Raw genomic sequence first — 22,791 nt, forward strand, 5'->3', positions numbered from 1 at the left:
CGCCATTCTGTTTTTTTCTTTCACGAGATGAAAAGCTGGCTGAAAATCTCATCAGCTCAGTGAGGCAGGGCTGATAGTAACTCAAGATAAAGGAGGGAGGAGGTGCCTCCTAATTAATTAACTTTCCGTGGCCTGCCATGGGCAGAGAGAGAGAGAGAGACCACAATATCCCGCCCTTTTTTCCAGGGGGCTTTCAATTAGACATGCGTTATAATTAAATGTGATGTCAGTGGGACCAGGCAAGACCTGGCAGATCTATGTCCACAGTTTAGTTACTCACATTCATCATTTTGACTGATGGCTGCGGCCTACAGGAATATTGTCTTGGATTGTTTCTGTTGTTGTATGTCTTTTTTTTTTTTTTTTTTTTTTTTTTGAGGGCAGGCTAATAGAGCCCCTCGGTCACTACCCCTCTTGTTTGCATGCGCTATTAATGCTCCTTTATGATAGCAGCACTGTATTGTTTGCTTGTTTGTTTATATTTTCTCAGTAGTTTAATCTGAGTGAAATATAGGACGTAGACTTTGATTTTAATTTAATTCCTGTTTCTATTGAACATAATGGCTCTATTCCAAAACCTACAATGTAAAAAGTGGTAGCCTGCAATTTTTACCTTACAGGGCTATTTCTACCTGATTTAATGCATACAATGAGTTTTTAACCCATAGTTTTTTCATAAATTACTGTATTTGGGTTGATTAGTGATTTTAAAATATTTTTGATTGAAATAAAACCAGGTAATTTAGATGTAACCATTTTTAGGTTAGGTTTTTTTTTCAGTATAGTGAGCTGCCCATATATGCAACATTATTAAGGCATGTTGATTATGAAAAATGATATTATCATATATTATATATAAATATATATATATATATTATATAATTATTTGTTTATTTGTCTGTATGTTTGTACAGGTACAGTTTAAACACATGTATTGTAATACATGTCAGCTAAAAACTAAATTACAACTGTAATCTCTAGAGGGTGGTCGCATACAGCACTTGAAAACATTAACTTAATTATATTATTTATAAAAAGACTAACCTACTAATTATTAAATCAGCACAAATTAAACCCCATTAGCTTAGCAATAAGCTGTCTTGTTTTTTGTTTTTCAGCAAGAAATGGAAATTCTCCCTTTTTTCAGTTTAGTTTGTTTTCTTAATGTATGTTATTTTTATTATTGTGAACGATTAATTCATCTATACATCTAATTTTGAACCAAAATGTCATAGTCTGACATTCCTGTGAAACAACAGACTTCTTTATGGTGATGTATGATGGACTTCTCCAATCATTTAGTAGGATTAAACCTGGCGCCTGCAAGGCAGCTTGCTGTGTTTTGGAACTTAGCCTCAGTGTGTGAAAAGGGCGGGACGGGAATTCTGTCTGGCGTGAGGGAATGCCTACTGCTCCTTAAGAGCACATCTCTCTGATCAGTGACACTCAACACACAAACACATACACACTTTGCCAACGTGTCATCGGCCTCCAGGTATCCACTTGCTCTGTCTGATATGTCTACAGTCTCGCAGAGTGCTGGGGCTAGTCACATGCTGATCACATGGCTTCAGGACATAGCCTAAAGTGATTCTTTCTTGTTCTTCACTGAGTTACCTGTGCTTTCATGCTGAGAATGCTCCCAGACTTCAAAACCTGAGCACTCCCTTCTGCGAGACCTCCACCTCACTCTGAATGCTGTGTGTTGTCTCTGCTTTGTCTCTCAGCACAAAGCATTTAGACCCTTTCTGTCTATAGATAAACACTTCACACACTTTGAAGTTTACAGTTGTGGGATTCCACATTGGGTCCTGCTCTATTTATTTCCAGCCATAGACACAGTCTAAATGTACTTTCTGAGGATGACTTTGGATGTTTTATTTGAATATAAAATACCTGTTTAACCCTAAATAATAAATTATTTTTTTCACCTTTTTTTGATGTTTCTTTTTACTCTGAAACAAGATGTGTAATATTTTAAGATATATAACATTATAACATCCTGTTATAATAATAATAATAATAATAATAATAATAATAATAATATCAAAATAGTTTTGTCTACTAAAATAATATAGAATGAAATATTCCAGAATAAATATTAATTTGATGTGTTAAATTTGTTTTGCCCAGAAAAGTACATTAATTTAGAATTATAGGTATTATGGGGAAACCTGGATGGTTAATTTTATTTTATGATCTCTACACTGTAGTGGACTGCATGTATTAGAGCAGGGTTTCCCAAACAGAGGTTTGTGAAAGAACTGTAAAACATCTGTGAGTTGATGGGAAAACTAATAATAAATCCAATCGATATGTAATCATGTCAATGTTTATTAATAGGACTGCACAAATAATCAAAATAAAATTATGATATGGCTTAGTTTGATTTGCTGTCTTTTAATTGACATATAAGCAGCTCATGATCTGGTGTTTTTTAGTGTTTTACACACAAAAATCATCTCTGCATATCACTTATAAAGTACATTTAGTAATTCAGCATTCGCCAACATCACTTTTTCACATTTTACATAATTTCCAACATTTTTGTGGACATATTATTACATATTACAATATTGTAATTATTATTTACATTAACTTGGTTCCTAAAACAATATGAATATTATGTGACTGAGACACTATCACAATTGCAAAGAGCCCTGTACTGTAAATAAATAATTTTAACACAAAAGCCAAAAATAAAATGTTTACTAAAACAAACTAACAACAAAATGTGTTTGTGACCATTTACTGACATTAGAGAACCATATTGTTAAATTATTGTAATCTATTAACTTAAAGATGGTTGACTGTCATAAAAAGTCTCTTTGGCATAAAAAGAGGAAAACTCCTTGCTTGGTAAAGTTGTGATCTGTTCAGTTTTGCACTACAAAACAATTGTTTAACAATTAATATTGCTCTCTTTCATTTCCTGTACTGTGCTGCTGCTTTTGCCTCTGCAGATGCAGACTATGGTGTCAATGAATTGTGTGTCTCAGCAGCAGCTGTACTTCTGAGTGCACAAGCAGGAATCCATCCGCTCTCACCTCTAAACCTAAACTACACCGACACGAACAGTTGCTTTATGCCCCTCTTAATCAGCAGGACTAGAATTGAAGATGACTTCAAAGAGATATGATGTCCTTTATTCTGTAATTATTTTCCACTCATACACATCTTCAACAATGATTTATTGCCATGTTGGATTTGTGTGTATGTGTGTTTCTCTGTTTCTATTCTGAGATTGCACAGCTGGTGTCAGTATTTCAAACAGCATGTTTCTGTTGTCTTTGTTTTTTCTTGGCTTTCTGTACAATTTGGGCTGACCAGCTGTGGTGATTGCCTTTCCTTCCATGGCTTTTCCTTGTGTGTAATTTAAACTTGGCTTTCAGTGACAGTGGTGTTCGAAAAGGCCTTGGAAAAGACCTGAAATAGACAACTAAAAGCAACATGTCAGCACGTGAGAGGATGTGTCATGGAGATCTCCACTGGAAACTAAAATGACCTAGGCTAGATTAAAGGGTATGTTTTAGGCATGCAACGATGTATCGGATGATTTTTGATTATTTTAAAGCCATCGGCATATCAGAAATAGCATGTACAGGGCAGATACCAATGGTTTATCAATTAACTGCATGGAGACAATTATAATGAGCTGCATGTCTGTTGCATAATCCAACATTTTTCACTGGGCAAAACATTGGCCGGCGACAGCCTATGACTTCATCACCTGGCGCGACCACAGTATAAATGGGTGCTGGGACTGCTAGTTCTTGTGTATTTGAAACTAGCCTTTTTCTGCAGCGCTACTCTGACCTGTTCTGTTTTCTGACTTTTAGGTTTGACCCCCCTGTTAAGTCAGGACCTCCTTTCTGTTGGCCGATTACAGTGATGGTTTCACTCATCGGTACTGGATCCAGGCTGGTGGAAGCCTCCCAGCATCAGGTCCCCAGTATAATGCTGCAATCTCAGGACCTGCCGGTCCTTCTTGCAGGCTAGTACTCTTCTGAGTACATGCTTCGTGACATGCTCCCTATCCTCTGGCCAGGGTGCGCTACTCATTTCTCACCCTGAGGGGTCTCCTGAGATCTGAATCTTTCCTTAACCATCATGCACGTTCTCTGAGTTAGAGCTTCTCTCGCTGAGGAGTTAAGGAGCTCAACACTCCATAGACAGTCAGGCCCACGGGTCCTCCTTGTCTACTGAACTAGTTATCGCCCCTCTGCGGAGTGGGCTTGAGTACACTGCGCTCCCTGAGATAAGAGATAATTTGTGTTTGTGTGGAAACCCATCTTGTATGCTTCTGCTATCGAGATAAAGACCATGATACTGTGTCCAGCTGCACCAGTGGACTATCTCTTATTGGGCCCTACTGGGTTACCCTTTCTAATATAGCTCCTCTTTCTGGTCAAGCCGAGAATTGCTCCCCTCACTGTGAGGGTTAGCTATGAGTCGCTCCCAGTATGTGCTATAAAGGCCCGCCTCAGTTTGAGAGCTGAGAGCACTGCTCCTGTAAAAACTTCATTTGCAACAAAAAATGCCCATTCCTGTCACCTCCTTGGTCATTTGCCTCTATGCCGGGACCCTGTTGTTCCCTTTAGAAATGTGTGATCCCCTTCTAGCAGGATACCATTTCTGATGTCCCATTTGCGATCTATCTGCTCCCCAGACATGGCTGTGCTCCCCTCACTGTGGGAGGGTCCCTTTGAGCTCCCCACTCCTGGGCAGACTGGGTGAGTCCTCCTCTCGACTTGAGAGTTAGGTCCTCTAACCCAGGGCTATTGATCACTTTGGTCGAGCTGGGTTCCTCTCTCTCCTCGCTAAAGGTTGAACCCTCTGCTCTTGAGCTCCGTGGGAGTGACATCAGGTAGTCAGGCCGCTTTCTGCCTCCCTAATAAGTTGCCTCTATTTGGGTTAAGCCAGGCAGTGCTCCCCTCACCTGGGAGCGTTGTCTTTGAGCCTGCCAATTGAACGACTGTGGTCTCCTCTCATTTAGTCCTCTGCTTGTTTAAGCTCCATTGAGTAGCGGCCTCAGGTTGTTCGGCCTCTTTCTGTTGGTCAAGCTTTGTAGTGCCCTTGTGGGTTTCATGAGCATGTCCCTCTCGATCGGAGCGTTTGAGTCCCCCTTCTATTTTTGAAGTTAGGCCTTCGCTCTTTTGAGCTATGGATGGCAATCATGCCAGGCGGCTGGACCATCTCCTGCCTCCCTGGCGGGTTGCTTGTTAAGTGAGGTAGCTGTGCTCCCCTCACCATGAAGGGCCTCTTGCAAGTGTACCACTCCCTATATGGGCATCTGATGCTATGGTAAGTGCAAACACTGAGCTTCTGTGCACTTTCTAAAATCCACATTGTGGTAAGTGTGCACGCTAAGCTGTGCCGTTCAGCGTAACCACCGCCTCACTGTGCTGTTATAGCCTATGCAAAGGATGATGTTTTATATTGAAAATGCAAGTGAAGAACAAAGCCTATAGTTTAAATAATACTATTACTAACCAATCACAACACAGACTGAAAGTGAAAGTGACGTGACATACAGCCAAGTATGGTAACCCATACTCGGAATTCGTGCTCTGCTTTTAACCCATCCAAAGTGCACACACACACCAGTAAACACACACACACCGTGAACACACACCCGGAGCAGTGGGCAGCCATTTATGCTGCGGTGGCCGGGGAGCAGTTGGTTGTCAAGGGCACCTCAGTCGTGGTATTGAGGGTGGAGAGGGCGCTGTACATTCACTCCCCCCACCTACAATTCCTGCCGGCCCGAGACTCAAACTCACAACCCTTGGATTGCAAGTCCGACTCTCTAACCATTAGGCCACGACTTCCCCCAATACACAGCTTACCAATCATACAGCATCATCTTTTCTAGATTTTGACCAAATGTACTAAACAAAATAGTCAACACTTTAAAGACATTAAAGTAGGCCTATTTTTAAGATATTTAAAAATGTTTGCATCATGGACACTCCAGCTTTATAACATAGAGGGACGCACCATTCAATCTATGAGCTGCTCTTTCAGAGTGCCACGAAAGCCCCTTAGAACAGTATCTAAAATCCATGTTATGGTAAATGTGCACGTGAAGTCTCTGCGCACTTTCTAATATCCACACTGTGGTAAGTTCGCGCACTAGTTCTCTGCATTCTTTTCTAAAATCCTATATGGTGAGGGCTTCGCGTGGTGGCTTCGTGCCCTCTCTTGAGCTGGTAAGCCCCGTTCATCTTGGGCGCCACTCCACCTATGTATCCTCAGGATACCTATTTGAACAGGGTGTTGCTACTAGGGATCTGTTGAGACAGTTCCTTCAGCAAGCTTATGCAAGGGCAAGCTGTAGCCCCTGTGTGACATGCAAGACTTAGTATGAATGCTAGGCTCTTTATCCCTTTAAAGGAATCTATTCTTGATTCCAAGCCTTGAGCTCTACCCCCGGCCCAGGAATCTGGCCCTAACAGGTAAGTTTGGTATGTAGCTTAGGCCTTTGGCCATAAGGGATAATGTCACGGACAGCCATTTAACGTCTCAGGGGCAACTCCCATGGAAATGGTAGAGTTGGTACTTAGTGTTCACCATGGTTCTGGCCTGCACTCCCCTCAGCATGGCGGTGTGGGTATACTGTTCCCCATAGCGAGCCCTAGAGGACACAGTTCGAAGTTCCCTCAGAAGGGAACATCTTGGGTTACGTATGTAACCATGGTTCCCTGAGAAGGGAACGAGACACTGCGTCCTCTAGTTCCCTTGCCATGCTTCGGACATAAGCTTCAGACAAAGAAGCGCATGACATGTTTTCCCGGCGCCCATTTATACTGTGGTCGCACCAGGTGATGAAGTCAATGGGTGATGGCGTTCCCTTGAAAGGGAACATCTCAGGTTATGAATGTAACCATGGTTCCCTGAGTAGGGCACGAGACACTGCGTCCTCTAGTTTCTTGCCATGTTTTGGACGCAAGCTTCAGACGAAGAAGTGAATGACGTGTTCTCCCGGTGCCTATTTATACTATAGTCGCACCAGTAGTGACGTCATGGGCTGTCACCGGCCAACTTGTCGTGTTTACAATGTATCCTTCAGACATGGGGTCACGACGAGGCGTTCCCCCATAGTGACCCCTAGAGGACGCAGTGTCTCGTTCCCTACTCAGGGAACCATGGTTACATTCATAACCTGAGACGTTTTGTATTATTATCTTCTTTGCATCTGTAAAACCAGCAAACAACATTCTCTTCTTTAATGAACTTATACAGGAGTTGGAATCGTCACTGAGAAGACATAAACATGGATTAGACATGTAATCAAGTTGTAGTAAAAAGGATAAAGCAGAATTCACATGTGTCCATAGATTGACAACAATTGGACATTCCCAAAACATAGAGAAAAGTACCTGATGATACAGTGTTACAGATATGACAGTTATAGGTCAATTGCAGTTTCATTTTAAACCTTTTGTAAGGAGTTATGTATGCTCTATGGATGACTTTGAAATGGATAAGATGATGAGCCAAGTTTTTAGAAGTTAAGATTAGATAAGACCATTTGATTAGATCATTATTTTGTGTATTTGGAGTAACAGAATATGTTGACATCCTTTAATGTTCAAAAAATTTTTTTTGCGAAGCAAATATTTGTGATTCAAATATTGTAGGTCCTCTATGCCCCGCCTCTCTCCAACACGTTGTTTTCTACAAAGTCCCTCCTTCTGACAAGCGCAGCCTGTTCTGATTGGCCAACTGACCCAGTGCATTGTGATTGTGCAAACACCGCAAGCACTCGTCGGAAATGTAACTTCCCTTTCCATAATCTCGAGTTTCATCTTTCAAAATAAATGTAATGACAGTTAATAATGTACTTAGTTTTACCATCAGCTCAAGCCCAAAAGGGGAACAGAGTCGCGTGACAGACACAGTGATGAAGCTCCTATGTGTTTGCAATTGCAGTACACAAGCCACGGAATGTTAAGACGGCTGACTCCATTGTGTGACCCTCTCTCTCTCTCTCTCTCTCTCTCTCACTCACTCTCTTTCTCTCTCTCTCTCAATTTCAGTTTCAATTTAGGTGAGCTTTATTGGCATGACAAAAACTGTACATTTGTATTGCCAAAGCCGTTCCAGCTGGACTGCTTACAAATAGTGCACATATGTATTAATAGAAAAAAAAAGAATAATAGTAATAATAAAAATATATAAAAAGTATTAAGCATGTAGTGCAAAATTAATTAGTATATGTAAGTGTATAATTAGAAATAAAATAAAATAAGAAATAGTATTAGATTTACAGAGGCAAAATATACATCCAAGTAATATAATACAGTAATATGGCATAACATAATCTTTTCAAAACATGTGCAAAACTCCGCATTTGAACAGTCAATACCAAATACTTAAACTAATAACAAAACATACTTACAGTAGTTGATTCAGAACCGCCAGATTGTCGTAGCAAAGTCAGAATTGCTGTTCTGTTGTAAGTAATCTTAAAGATTTCTAAATGCATCTACTTTCGGAAAGCCAAATAAAGTGCTTTTGCTGTCGCCTAGATACAAACAGCATCTCCCTGACATGGCTGCTTCAAAACTAACTGCGGTTACTGAAACCACGCCTTCTTTCTTTGCGTGAACATTTGGGCAGCATTACACAAATATTTCCACATTGTGATGTAGAGATGTGGGGGTGTGTTTGAATGAGCCGTTTTAGGTGGGTGTGGCAGAGTCTTAACTTTGATAAAGAATATCTCTTTGGATTTGAGACTTTACTCTTTGCAACTTTACAGATCTTCTTCATGCACCAAGAGCTTGTAACACTCCAAAGAGAAAGAAAAAATTTTAATCGCATCATATGACCCCTTTAACTGCTTCGATTCCAATATATTGTAGAGTCGAAACCGAATGTTTAAACTTGGAAAAATGTTGTGCTACTGGGCTACTGGACTGGGTTATGGTGCCTAGTTGCACATCTATGTTCAGCAATATGAGTTTTAAGTTGTCTACTTGTCTTCCCAACGTAGCCCAGTCCACAAGGACAACTCAACATATAAATAACGTTGGTTGTTTTACAAGAAATCATTCCTCGGATCTTAAAAGTTTTACCAGAAGAGGGATGATTAAAAGTTTGTGTTTTATACGTAAAATTACATTGTTGACAGCTACCACACTTGAAATTACCAAAAGGTATATGACTCAAGAAATGTGTTGGTTGCGAAACTTGGTTGCCCTAACCAGGATTTTGCGCAAATTGGGAGGTCTCTTATAGACCACCCTAGGTGATTTATCAAAAATTGATTGCAATTTGGGATCGCTCTCAACAATGTTCCAATATTTCTGAATAATACAATCAATGTTTTTTGCCAAAGGGGAACTACGAATAAAACAATTAACACCCTGCTCTTTACAATTAGATCTCTTAACCAGACAATCTTATTGGGAAACATTGCTGAAACGTGCGGTGGCAGCTTGGATCCACTCCTCTTTGTACGCTCTTTACCTGAACCTGTCTGCCAAGATCTCAGCTTGCTGTTGATAGTCCTCATCTCTGCTAAAGATTCTGCAAATCCGGCTAAATTGGGAAATAGGAAGAGAACATTTCAAAGGAACAGGGTGATATGATGATCCATTTAAGAGCATATTACAATCGGTAGGTTTATGATACATGCTAGTTACAAGTCCAGTTTCCGTCAGAATCACATTAACATCTAAGAAATGTATTTGATCTAGCTGAGCATCCATTATGAATGTCAAAGCATCACTGCTTGCATTAACTAATTCATAAAATTCTGCAAGCTGAGATTCTGTGCCACTCCAAATGAAAAAGATGTCATCTATGTAATGTTTCCACAAAACAATATATTTAATAAATGGATTAAATGTTTGACTGAATACAAACTGTTCTTCTGAAAGCTCACAAAATAGGGATGCAAAGCCATTTTGGAGCCCATGCTAACTCCAGAAATCTGCAAAAAGAAATCAGATCCAAACAAAAAAATAGTTATGAGTAAGCACAAGTTTCATGAGATCAGTTAAACAAGCAGTATTAGGGACCTGATGAGCACGTTGATTTAAATAAAACTCTGCTGCTTGTAAACCCCCTTCAAAAGGGGCATTAGTATATAAAGTTTCAACGTCCATTGTGACTAAAAGCATGGAAGTCAAAGGCAGTTGTGTTTTGTTGTTTTTTTTTTTTTTAAATGTTGTTTATTCCTGAGATGGCAAATTAAAATTCGTAGAAGGAATTCTTTGTCTATATGAAAAAAAAAAGACTTTGAAAAATCGTTTTTATGCAAGGATACAAAATGTTTTTTCAGACATAGAATATATATTCATGTACATGGCTAAATCATGGTGTATAGAAGCATGTTGATAAGTCAGGAAACATCGGTTTTTACACCGTGGTATAGCAACGTGTCATTTTGACTGAAACATGACACAAACTGTCTATTGGTGCACCCAGGTTCCCTAACCTCCCCATCTTCTCTATTTTTCATTGCTTTGTTAAAGAGAGGGCGCCCGCAGGTGGGAGAATCAGTGGCTGTCATTGCTTTTTAGCCACTGTGCTGGCCCTGCCTGTCCATCTGCCTGGATGGAGACTCAGTGAAATTGCCGTATTCCATAATAGACTCGGGCGTTCTGGGCCGACACACAATGAATGTTGTTGTAATTTCTGCTGTCACGGAGGCAATGGATGCCCCTCTGCGTTTTTCTTCTTCTTTTTTTTTTGTGCCCATTGGTCCATGTGTAGGGGGTAATTTACATAGAGACATTAATGTAACTGTCATGTTTTATCCCAGAGCAGCCATGCAGAACTGCTAAGAGACAGGCCGAGCTGCAATACTGATGCTCATAGCACTGAGAGATGGAGGGGCCAACAAACTTAATGGAATTAAGTAAAGAATTCTCCTATTTACCACTATGGCAGATAAGTGAGAGAAAGAGAGAGGGGCAAACATTTAAATAAGCGCGGAAGTGGAAATAAATGGCAAAATAACACATGGAGGAAAACATTTGAGGAAGTCATTTATATCTGGTGGTGATTTGGAGAGAGAGAGATCAGTTGGAGATATGAATTGGTAATGAAATATCTGTGTTAGACACGCATGCTGCTTGCAGCATCAGCACTACACATCTGAGATGCTCAAGAACACGGTTCAGGCCACGAGCGTGATATTAACTGGTCAATGCATGCTTTTATTGCACTATTTTCTCTCTCTCCCCATATGGCCTATAAATGAGGGGCCAATACAAAGTTATATAGAACTGAGGCCCATCATCAAATCTTATTTTGTCTGGAAATTGTATATTGCATTTGTGGGTCACTCTTTTAACATTGACATTGTCTATTTTCAATGTTTTTTTTTTTATTATATTTTGATAAATGATGTGGTGCTGGGTAGGATGTTGCTCCTCAGAGCATCTAACACAGAGTAGATGAATAGGTCCTTGTTTCTCTGATCGCAGACCTGCATTGATTCAGTTAGAGAGTGAGAAACCAATCCTCTGATGGCTGTCTGTCTGTTGAATGCTATGTAGTTTGTTTAATCATCCTTTTTTTATTGCTATTTCTTAGATATGTTTGCATTTATTTTTCCCTGTGCTCAGTAGTACCCGTTCTTGCTAAAACACAGTGAATTCAGACGTTGTCATTTAATCTTTAACAGTGTGATGAAAGTAGCATAACTGTAACTCTTTATAATATGTTGTGATTAATAGTTTGTGGCTTTTTATTTTATGAAATCAAGTTATACCACCCATACAGGTATTTTATTTTTTTTTTATTTTTTTTTTTGTAAAATACAGCTAAACATTGTTAATTTTACATTTTTATATTAATGGTCGATATTGGACATTTATTGTATACTTATTTCTATGAAAGAAAATCTCATAAAATATCATCTTTTTTGTTCAAAAAAAAAAAGAAAGAAAGTCACACAGGCTTGGAATGATGTGATGCCATGTACATTGTGACAGATTTGTTGTCTTTAAAAACACTAATAATTTAATAATAATTAATAGTATATATATGCTACAAATAATTCACTTGTAGCATTTACACTGATTGACTGATTGATGTTGGTTTCTTGTTTGTTTGTTTTTTGTTGTTGTTTTTTTTTGTTTGTTTTTTTTGTATTGACCTGAATATTAATATTGGTACATCCTCATGAATTTAATTCTGTAAACAATTTGGTAACACTTTAGGAACACACATTCACTGTTGACCAAGGGTTTTCCATCCATAAACTCCTAATTTGCTGCTTATTAATAGTTAGTAAGGTAGTAGTTAAGTTTGGGTAGGTTTAAGGGATCTAGAATATGGTCATGCATGCAGAATAAGGAATAAGCATTAATATATGTGCTTGATAAGTACTAATAAACAGCGAATATGCCAGAAATGTGCATGCTAAGCAACTAGTTAATAGTAATAATTGTTGTGATCTATCTTTGATATTTTTTAACATTAAAAATGCAGTTTGACCTTTTTGAACCAAACATTCTCGCTCCACATCCTGGGAGAATAATAATTGTAATGTTGTGTACTCCTTCACCAGCACCGCACTACACAGCTCCTTTTCCCTGGTGAATGACTGGGCTTTCAGAAAGCAAGGCCCATCTCACTGTCAGAGACGTTCCATTCCATCAAACAGGCAGAGGGGTATTGTGTTTCTTTGTGCACATTTGAGCTGACATGGTCTGTGTGTGTCTGCGGAAACTATTTCTCTGTCAAGAGAATCGAGCAGGGAACGGCGGGCCTTGTATCCTCACATTAAACGCTGAAAGCGCGCCTTGTTTTCAGCAGGGACATGGCAGAAAAACAGGAGCTGGGGTAAATGGAAGGCCTGCTGTGGGGTGGTCTTTTTCATGGTGATTAACTCAAATGACACACAACCAGAGGGACACTGGCTGCCTCCACATTAATGCCTTTTAGGAGGAACGGCGGCACTTCTCATATGAATGTGTCTGCCTCACTACCAGGGGAAAGAGCGAGAGAGAGATGGAGAAGAAAGGAGCGCAGCTATTGAAGATGGCATCTCTGCTCTCTCAGTATACACTTTGGACGCTTTCCACATTTTGATTTAATAATGGCCTGCCATGTAGATCTTTATTCATGTGGCTGCAAGGATAAGTGCTGATGTGTGTCATTATGTCCACCCCACCACAAAACCCAGTGAATTTAGGTCAGAGTATGTATATACTCCATAAACACAAGAAAAATGGCAAATTTGCCCTTTTTGTATGTGAAGAAATGCATGCGCAGTTAGAGCCGTGACCTTGCGGATTGATCTGAGGTGTTTATGCGGGAGAGACAGGTTGATTCTGGTCACCGTAATGTCTCAAAACCGACCTCTGACATCCAATGAGAAAAACATGAAAAAAAAATATGTTGTGCAAGATCAAACTGCATTTTCCATTTCAAATGTCCACCAATTAGTGCTTAAGGTGAGTTTTTAAAAAATGTAGGGTTTCCTTACCATAAACCTACCCCTACTTTTAATCTCAAAAGAGGTCACTGCATTTTCTGATTCATTTAAACTAGTTTATGCGGCTTCATTGTAAATTCTGTCAGTTTTTGTTTTCTTAAAGTCTATTGCCAGCATCTTGATCCAAAAGTGAGGCTGCAGCTCAGTGCGGATCTACAACAAAATATTTCACGTAGTTGGTATATATCCAAAATCAGTATGTGCACTGAATATTGGTACAGTATATGCAAAATTAAAAACCTGTCAGCATGTGCTCACCCTTAGGCTGCACTTTCTGAAGCCCTACTTTAGCACTGAGAGAGCAACAAACTAAATTTGAGGTCATAATAACCGGGGCCTGTATTCATCAAGCCTCTGAGAATTACTCACAAGAACACTGCTAAGAATTGACTTGAGTAAAAAATTCTTGCCTCAATGCTGCGCTTAAAAGTTAGTTATCAAGCATTTCAGTCGTAATTTGAGTGAAGTGTATAGGACTAAATCTTAAGTGTCAGTCTTATAGATGATTCATAACATTTTGTGCCACAAACAGGATTCTGGATGATGACATACGCATGGACCAATCACTGAATAGATTTCCTTATTTAAGAATATTTCTCAGATAAATTCGAGGAGTCTATTTTCAACACGCATTTGGCAATAAAGTATTTTAAGAGAATACATTATGATATACAAACCCGATTCCAAAAAAGTTGGGACACTGTACAAATTGTGAGTAAAAAAGAAATGGAATAACTTACAAATCTCATAAACTTATATTTTATTCACAGTAGAATATAGATAACATATCAAATGTTGAAAGTGAGACATTTTGAAATGTCATGCAAAATATTGGCCTCATTTTGGATTTCATGCCGAGCTACACATATTAAGTTGTATGCAAAAAAAGTTGGGAAAGTAGCAATAAGAGGCCGGAAAAGTTAAATGTTCTGGGTTATAAGGAACAGCTGGATGACCAATTATTTTTAAAAAAGGTAGGGTTTCATACAATTTCGTAGGTGCAATGTTGGCAACATTTGGGCTAATTTAAATTCTGTCAGTGTGAGAGCATCTAGAGTGGCGTCAGTGTCTCTATTTCATAAGTGCAAGATGGGCAGCTGAGGACATCACCAATTCTCCCAATGCTGCTTAGGCTGCACTTTCTGACAGCCCTACTTTAGCAAGCAACAAACAAATTGAGGAAGGTCAGAAACCGGAGCCTGTATTCCATTCAAGCCTCTGAAAATTTCACCAAGAACATGCATTGGACAAAAATAAGCGAAACAAGCATTTCAGTCGTATTTGAGGTGAAGTGGAGAGACCTAAATCTTAAGTGTCATTATGATTGATTTCATAACATTTTGTGCCACAAACAGGATTCTGGATGAGAATACGCATGGACCAATCACTGTGAAGAGATTTCCTTATTTCAGCAATATTTCTCAGATAAATTCGAGGACGTCCTATTTTCAAACACGCATTTGGCAAGAATAAGAATTATGATCTATACAAACCCGATTCCAAAAAAGTTGGGGGTAAATGTGTGAAGTAAAAAAGAAATGGAATAACTTACAAATCTACAAAACTTATATTTATTCATCAAGAATATAGATAAATATCAAATGCTAAAGTGAGACATTTTGAAATGTCCTGCAAAATATTGGCAATTTTGGATTTCAGTGAGAGTACTTCCAGAAAAAGTTGGGAAAGGTAGCAATAAGAGGCCGGCAAAGTTTGTCCATATCCGGACACTGATAAGGAACAGCTGGATGACCAATTATTATTATTATTATACAATTTATTAGGTCAATTGGCAACATGATTGGGTATAAAAAGAGCCTCTCAGAGTGGCAGTGTCTCTCAGAAGTCAAGATGGCAGAGGATCACCAATTCTCCCAATGCTGCGGCGAAAAATAGTGAAGCAATATCAGAAAGGAGTTTCTCAGAGAAAATATTGCAAAGAGTTTGAAGTATCTCTACAGTGCATAATATCATCCAATATTCAGAGAATCTGGAACAATCTCTGTGCGTAAGGGTCAAGGCCGGAAAACCATACTGGATGCCCGTGATCTTCGGGCCCTTAGACGGTACTGCATCACATACAGGAATGCTAGTGTAATGGAAATCACAACATGGACTCAGGAATACTTCCAGAAAACATTGTTGGTGAACACAATCCACCGTGCCATTCGCCGTTGACGGCTAAAACTCTATAGGTCAAAAAAAGAAGCCATATCTAAACATGATCCAGAAGCGCAGGCGTTTTCTCTGGGCCAAGGCTCATTTAAAATGGACTGTGGCAAAGTGGAAAACTGTTCTGTTCAGACGAATCAAAATTTGAAGGTTCTTTTTGGAAAACTGGTACGCCATGTCATCCGGACTAAAGAGGACAAGGACAACCCAAGTTGTTATCAGCGCTCAGTTCAGAAGCCTGTATCTCTGATGGTATGAGGTTGCATGAGTGCGTGTGGCATGGGCAGCTTACACATTCGTGAAGGCACCATCAATGCTGAAAGGTATATCCAAGTTCTAGAAAAACATATGCTCCCATCCAGACGTCATCTCTTGCAGGGAAACATTGCATTTTCCAACATGACAATGCCAGACCACATACTGCATCAAATACAACATCATGGCTGCGTAGAAGAAGGACCCGGGTAATTGGGATTGATGAGGTGGAGGATGAACATCAAGCCATTTACAATAATGAGATGAACCTTTGAGCCAGTGTCCCACGATAATAACGATAAAGTCTAGTTGATGACACATTTTCTGTGTGCGACTGTGTGGAGTGATGTGAAGGAATGCGGACGTGAAATTGAGCAGCTCCTCCTACAATCTGGAACAGGTTTGGATAACACTGTACAGTGCGACAAAAAATCGGTCTGAGCCTTGAGTAAATGTACTACAGTAGCACGTGTGCAATACAGTTTTACATGTGTATGAGTCGTTTACAAACCTGTTGTCCAACAAAGATATTATTTATTGACGTGCTTTTTCTCCATATTAAACTTCATAACAGGTTTCAAATAACTTATTTTTGAGATCAGATGTGGTTTCGTATCACAGAATAAGGCAGAAATCATACTATTTTATAGCATTATATACAGTGATAAAGGCTATGTCGATTACCATTGCATTATAAATATACTTATTTCTTATGAAAATACCCAAGATTGCTTGGAAGAACACAGACCATGTATTTTGTGCAATCGCACTGTTTATTGTCTTCAGGTTTCCTCAGTAAAGATTTCTCTATCTGAGTTTTATTCAGCTACAGCGATCACTGGATACCTCTGTCCATATCAGTGATTTCCTGGAGCATTACTTCTACTGTGCATATGTGGAGTTTCTGCGCAAGGGCGCCCTCCGGCTTCCAGTATGAAATAAATAGTCGTGTGAACTGCTCACAACACCCTATTTTTGGGTAAAACTAGGAAAGATAATACTTTTCTCTAAAAAAAACAGGATTCCCTAAATTATCGTCATTGATATCGTTATCGCAGTAAATATCAGAAATTATCGTGATACATTTTTAAGCCCATATCGCCCATCCCTACCGGGTACTGAAATGGCCAGCCTTCAGTCCAGATCTTTCACCCATAGAAAACATTTGGCGCATCATAAAGAGGAAGATGCGACAAAGAAGACCTAAGACAGTTGAGCAACTAGAAGCCTGTATTAGACAAAAATGGGACAAAACATTCCTATTCCTAAACTTGAGCAACTTGTCTCCTCAGTCCCCAGACATTTGCAGACTGTTATAAAAAAAGAAGAGGGGATGCCGCACAATGGTAAACATGGCCTTGTCCCTAATTTTTTGAGATGTGTTGATGCCATGAAATTTAAAATCAACTTATTTTCCCTTAAAAATGGTACATTTTCTCAGTTTCAATCAAAACATTTGATATGTCATCTGTGTTGTATTCTGAATAAAATATTGACATTTGAAACTTCCACATCATTGCATTCTGTTTTTATTCACAATTTGTAGTGTCCCAATTTTTTTGGAATCAGGTTTGTACGGTACACATTGGAAATGAATGATACACACACCTTTGACCATATCTTAATTACAAATTTTAAACCGGTGTGCATCCCTCGCCAAGTGGCTGACAAAGATGATGCATGCTCTGTCCAAACGGTACCATTTAAATTAAACTGAGTGAGTCCAGATAGCAACAGAGCAAAGCACATGGATAGATGCAGATTCTAGAGTGGCTGGAGTTTTGCTTGTTTACATGATTCAGAATGTCGTGCTCATTAACTTCTGAGGTCTTCACCTTCATCCATCTGTTCTTTGTCTCCTCTCCTCCTCGTCCTTCTTCTCCTCCTCAGGCTCACTGATGTATGGCTGATAATGTGAGGGAAATCACTTGGTCATGCTTGAAATCACCTTGTACTTATGCTTTCTATCAGCCATAAATACTGTGTTTGAAGCCACAACCGCAACTCATTTTAACTATTAATCTTTCATTAATGCCCCCTCTTCATTAATTCATAATCATTTGCGCAGCCTGATCTTAATTGCTCGCTATGGTTTTGATTTGCATTGCTGCCAGGCATCAATTAATCTTTTTTGTGTCAGTCAACAAGAGCTATTGTAATATGACACAGTGTAAACAGTTAACACTGAACAAAGAATGAGTGAATAATGGATTGTTTAAATCTGTTTATAAAGCATCCTGTTTAGCAGCTCGAAAGCTGGTTGTTTTCTTTCTCTGGGGATGGAGAATGTAATCTTTCTCTCTCACACGCTCACTTATTCATCCGCCTCATTTTGACAGGAGAAGTTTCTGCTTCATAATGAAGACCACCAGTCCCAAACAGAACTGATAGTCACCATCCATCAGTATGACAACATGAGGAACATGCAGTAAACCGGCATGCGTGTTATCTGTGTGAAGTTCTTTTAGCTATATGTTTACGCTTGTGAGAGGGATAGAGACCAGAATTGTTTTTTGTTTTTGTTTTTTGCGTTAAGGGAACCTCTTTGAGGGCATGTGGGGAAACACGCTGTTTTGACATGGAAGAAAATTTAATGCAAGTGCTTTTTATACTGTATGTGAATCAAACAATGTGTAGGCTATGTGTGTTTGAACTGTTTGAGTGAGTAGGTTTTTCTATACTTTTGGGAAAAGTCCCCAGAAGAATAGCAATACCTAAATAAATAATAAAAAATGTATTATATTATACTATATTATGTAACGTTACGTTACGTTATATTATATTATAGGGCTAGGACATACAAAATATCAATGGAAAGTTTGACGAAATAGTATGTCTTATACAGTATATGCACACAAGGTATGTATGAGGCCTACATTTAGGGAATTGTATAGGGCTAGGGAATAGAATTATTTTCACCGTGTGTGGATTATTCAAGTTCGTCTCCTCTCTCTTCAGGGTTAATTATAATGAGTATCAAATCCCAATCACCCCAAGTACATCCTGTCCTTTGTACACCTGTTGGGCTTCACAGTTCGCTCTGCTGCTCTGAGACATACAATCCTTGAAATCTTAGCGATGTAACTGGGCGTTAGAGTGTTATCAATGTTTAAGAGACATTCACATGGTTTATTCATCTCTCTTTTACCCGCAGCATTCTCTCTCATGTTATTGTTAAGATCCTCCTGAATTAATCATACTGAACAATGGTGTTTTGCAGCAGTTTGCATTAAACTAAGATGCTAAGCATGGGTGCACTGATAAAATCTCTCTTTTCACTTTTCACTTTCCTGTGCATGCCAGCTACACTACAACATCTTGCCTCGATTATCTTGATGTCATCTAAATCAATGTTGTTAGTAAGTGAGATGTAGATAGCAAATTTGTTTCATTCTCCTTATCGGAATTATATTTTAGTAAAACACTTTAGGGGGAGTTTGCTATGAATGAATTGCAGCCACTTATAATACAGTATATTTTGCCACACTTTCTGTGTTCCAATTCACTAAAGATTCACTAAAAAGCTGGGCTGAATGCATTTTCCAAACTTGCAGGTCAGTTCTGAATGCTAGATTGTGGAAGGTGATAAATAACTTCTACAGCAATCAATAAAAATGTAGAAAAATACAAATATGGAAGTAAATAAAGTTCCATGTCCCACTTTTTTCCACAGGCTGTTTTGTGAATAAGTACAGTCTGTAGTGAGTCTAATGTCCATACAAAGGAGGCATGTTTGAGCTTAGAAATTGATATTAATACAGTGCAGCATTAGTTTAGTGATTTTAGTACCTTGTTAATGTAGATTGCGGAGTAAATGTCGCGGGCTGAGCTATGACAGATGTGCTTGTTTTCAAACTTTTTATAAATAGTTTTTATAAATTGGGAATATTGATACATAAAAAAATCATATTTTTATAACTTGATTATATTTTTTAGCATTTCAATTTAAATTAGATTTAGATTATTTTTTCATCCTATAAGTCATCCTATAGCCCCCTGGTTAGGAATCACTAACAAATCTTAGTGTGCAGAAACTAGTGTGATTTCATTCAAGCCTGTATCACATTTGCTAGAGAGGCATGTCATATTTAGGAAGACAACATTTTGAAAACTTCTACTAGAGGGTAAAGTCAGTATTTCTGTTTTCTGAGTAATTCTGAGTTCACAGATATCTGATATAACCGCCATTACAAGCCTTTTTAAATTCCTTTTACACTTCTTTCATTTATTGCATATTCAGAAACAGTTTTGATTGTTGCTTCTTATTGCGCTCTCTCTCTCTCGCTCTCTCTCTCTCTCTCTCTCTCTCTCTCTCTTGCTCTCTTTCTCTCTTTCCAAGCAATCATGGCAGAGTAACACACGCAACGATGCCATCACAATCATTAAATAACCACAAATCAGACTCAGAGGTTGAGACACAAATATTGGTAATGATGAAAGACCTGCCAAACTCAGGATCCTTCCATCCTCCCTTTCACAAAATGCATGAATTCAGTGCCACGGAGGGCCGTGTATTAGGACGCATATGGCACTAATTACTGATTAGTGTGTTGGCATAAAACAGGCAGTCTTTCAGACGGCTTCTTTAATTTCTCCCGTGTTTAATAAGCGTTGCTCAATCCCGTCCGTACAAATCATCCCTTATACCCATCTAAATTAATCTGCACAGTTAGCCTGCCCCGTTAGCAATGCGATCGAAGGAACGTGCCTGCTTGAAAGCGAGTAGAAAAGAGTAGAGAAAGCGAGAGGCGATGCCTGCACTCAAAGTGCTTTTAACTGAACCGCTTTCAACACATCACTTAAAAGTAATTTGGTGGTTTCTATGAGATTTATTCAGAATTAAGCATAATGAACAAAGCTTGCACTCCCTATGCATCCCTATAAGCTCAGGCGTGTGTCAGATTGCTTCTTTGACAGCTCAGACTTCAAAAGCTCAACGTTGTCAACAAATAATGAAATAAATAAGAGGAAAGCATGATTATCCAAGTACTTGGTTTATCTCTCTCTCTCTCTCTTTTTAACGCATTGCATCCGATTGGCTAATTAACTTCTTCTCTACTGCACAACAAAGTGGCGTCTCCTCAGTGAGCCGTTCTGACATGCAGTGCTGACACAAAATGTGCTGTGAACATTTATAATGTAAATTGAATTTGAAGGTGTGATGCATTTTGTTAATAGGACCCATTTAGAGAGAGCGTGCTAGGATATTTTACCTTTTAATACAGAAATAGAGGTAATTGTGAGGGCTTGGGGGAAGGTGGCATATTAACATGTCATCATTTGTATTTGGTGTGTTGGTAATGTGAGCGGATCAGTGGGTAACCAAACAAAACATCTTTGTTGTCTTGCAGTGCAAGGATCTTGCAGTGCTTGTCTGATGTTTTCTGAGGCCTCAAACCGAAGTCCCATAGTTTGATTTGAGTTTAACTTCTCTTCTTTACAGGCATCCAAGGTGTGCTTGTATCCATTCACTCCCATGACCACTCGCTGACTCTGGGTAATAAGTTGTCTCTGCATCACAAGAGGGTACTGCAGTTAATAAGAACACACATACAGAAACACACAGTCACACACCCACACTTGCTCACGCACAGGTGGGAATCATTCTGCTTTGTCTTCAGGCTCCAGTCCAGGCTGAGCCAGCAGCAGGTAAAGCTTTCTGTAAATTGTAGCCCAAGGGCAGGTCTTCTTTACTCAGTGCTCAGTGCAGTTTGAAGCAGTCCGAATGCATGAGCCCTCAATATATTGAAAATTGGGTTTGTTTTCACCATTAACCCATTGATGCCACTGGTTTTCAATACAATTTGCATGAAACATTGATTGCATCTGACACCTTCTGTATGTCTGAACAGTTACCAGATATTTGGTATTGTATTTATTTACATAAATTGTTTTTTTTTCTTTAATTTACATAAATTGTATTTAATTGTTTCTAATATATATATATATATATATATATATATATATATATATATATATATATATATATATATATATATATATATATATACACACACACACACAAGTTACTCACCTGGCATTATACAGTGTTTTATGAATGACTTATTAATGAAAGTTAATAAAAAAGTGTTACGATGCATTTTGTTTATCTCTTTTTTTTATGGAAATGATTAGCTTTTATTCTGAAGTAACCAGTGCCTGCGAGACTGGCAAAGTGTTTATTTGTTGATGTGTCAGAGCTAAATTATTTTGTCATGTTTATATTTTTGGTTGTTCACATTTTTGCACACTTCAAGCTGGTGTCTTAGGGTGCTTTTTTTTTTTTTTTTTTTAAATACAAAATAAGATTTATAATTCATATATTTGGCCTAGATTTCTTTTTTTCCCTCAAGCCCTTGACAATTGATGATTGGTGGATGCACTTAAGAAATGTTTGTCAGTATCTTACAACTGTGAGGGACTTAAAATATTTAGGTTTTTTTTTTTTTTGTTATTCTCTTTTTTTCTTTTATGGTGATTCCATTTGTTTTACAAAGTCATTTTGCATGTAATTTATGTACGTATACAGTGTATATTCAGAATGTAAATATTTAGTTTCTCTACACGCATTAAATAATGCTGTGATCGCTGCAGTGATAAATAAGAGGGGTGAGCATAGTGTAAAAACATTTGTTACAATTAAACATCATCATGATTCTGTGTGCTTGTGTAATAAGCTTAAATTGGCCCTCTTGTTCGTGTATGTGTGTGTGTGTCTTGTGGGGGTCTTAGCTCAGGACCCAGGTTTGATTTGACTCTGTGAGTGTGTTTTCTGCTGTTTGACATTCTCTGCGTCTCTCTGCTCTCTCTCCTATAGGCTCTGCTGTCTATAGCTTGTGGCGCTCCCAGTGGAGCAGGCTCTTTCCACTAACAAAATGCAAAATACAAAATTAATAAAAACA

This window comes from Cyprinus carpio, chromosome B7 (assembly GCF_018340385.1).
Source record: "Cyprinus carpio isolate SPL01 chromosome B7, ASM1834038v1, whole genome shotgun sequence".
In the NCBI taxonomy this organism is placed as follows: domain Eukaryota; kingdom Metazoa; phylum Chordata; class Actinopteri; order Cypriniformes; family Cyprinidae; genus Cyprinus; species Cyprinus carpio.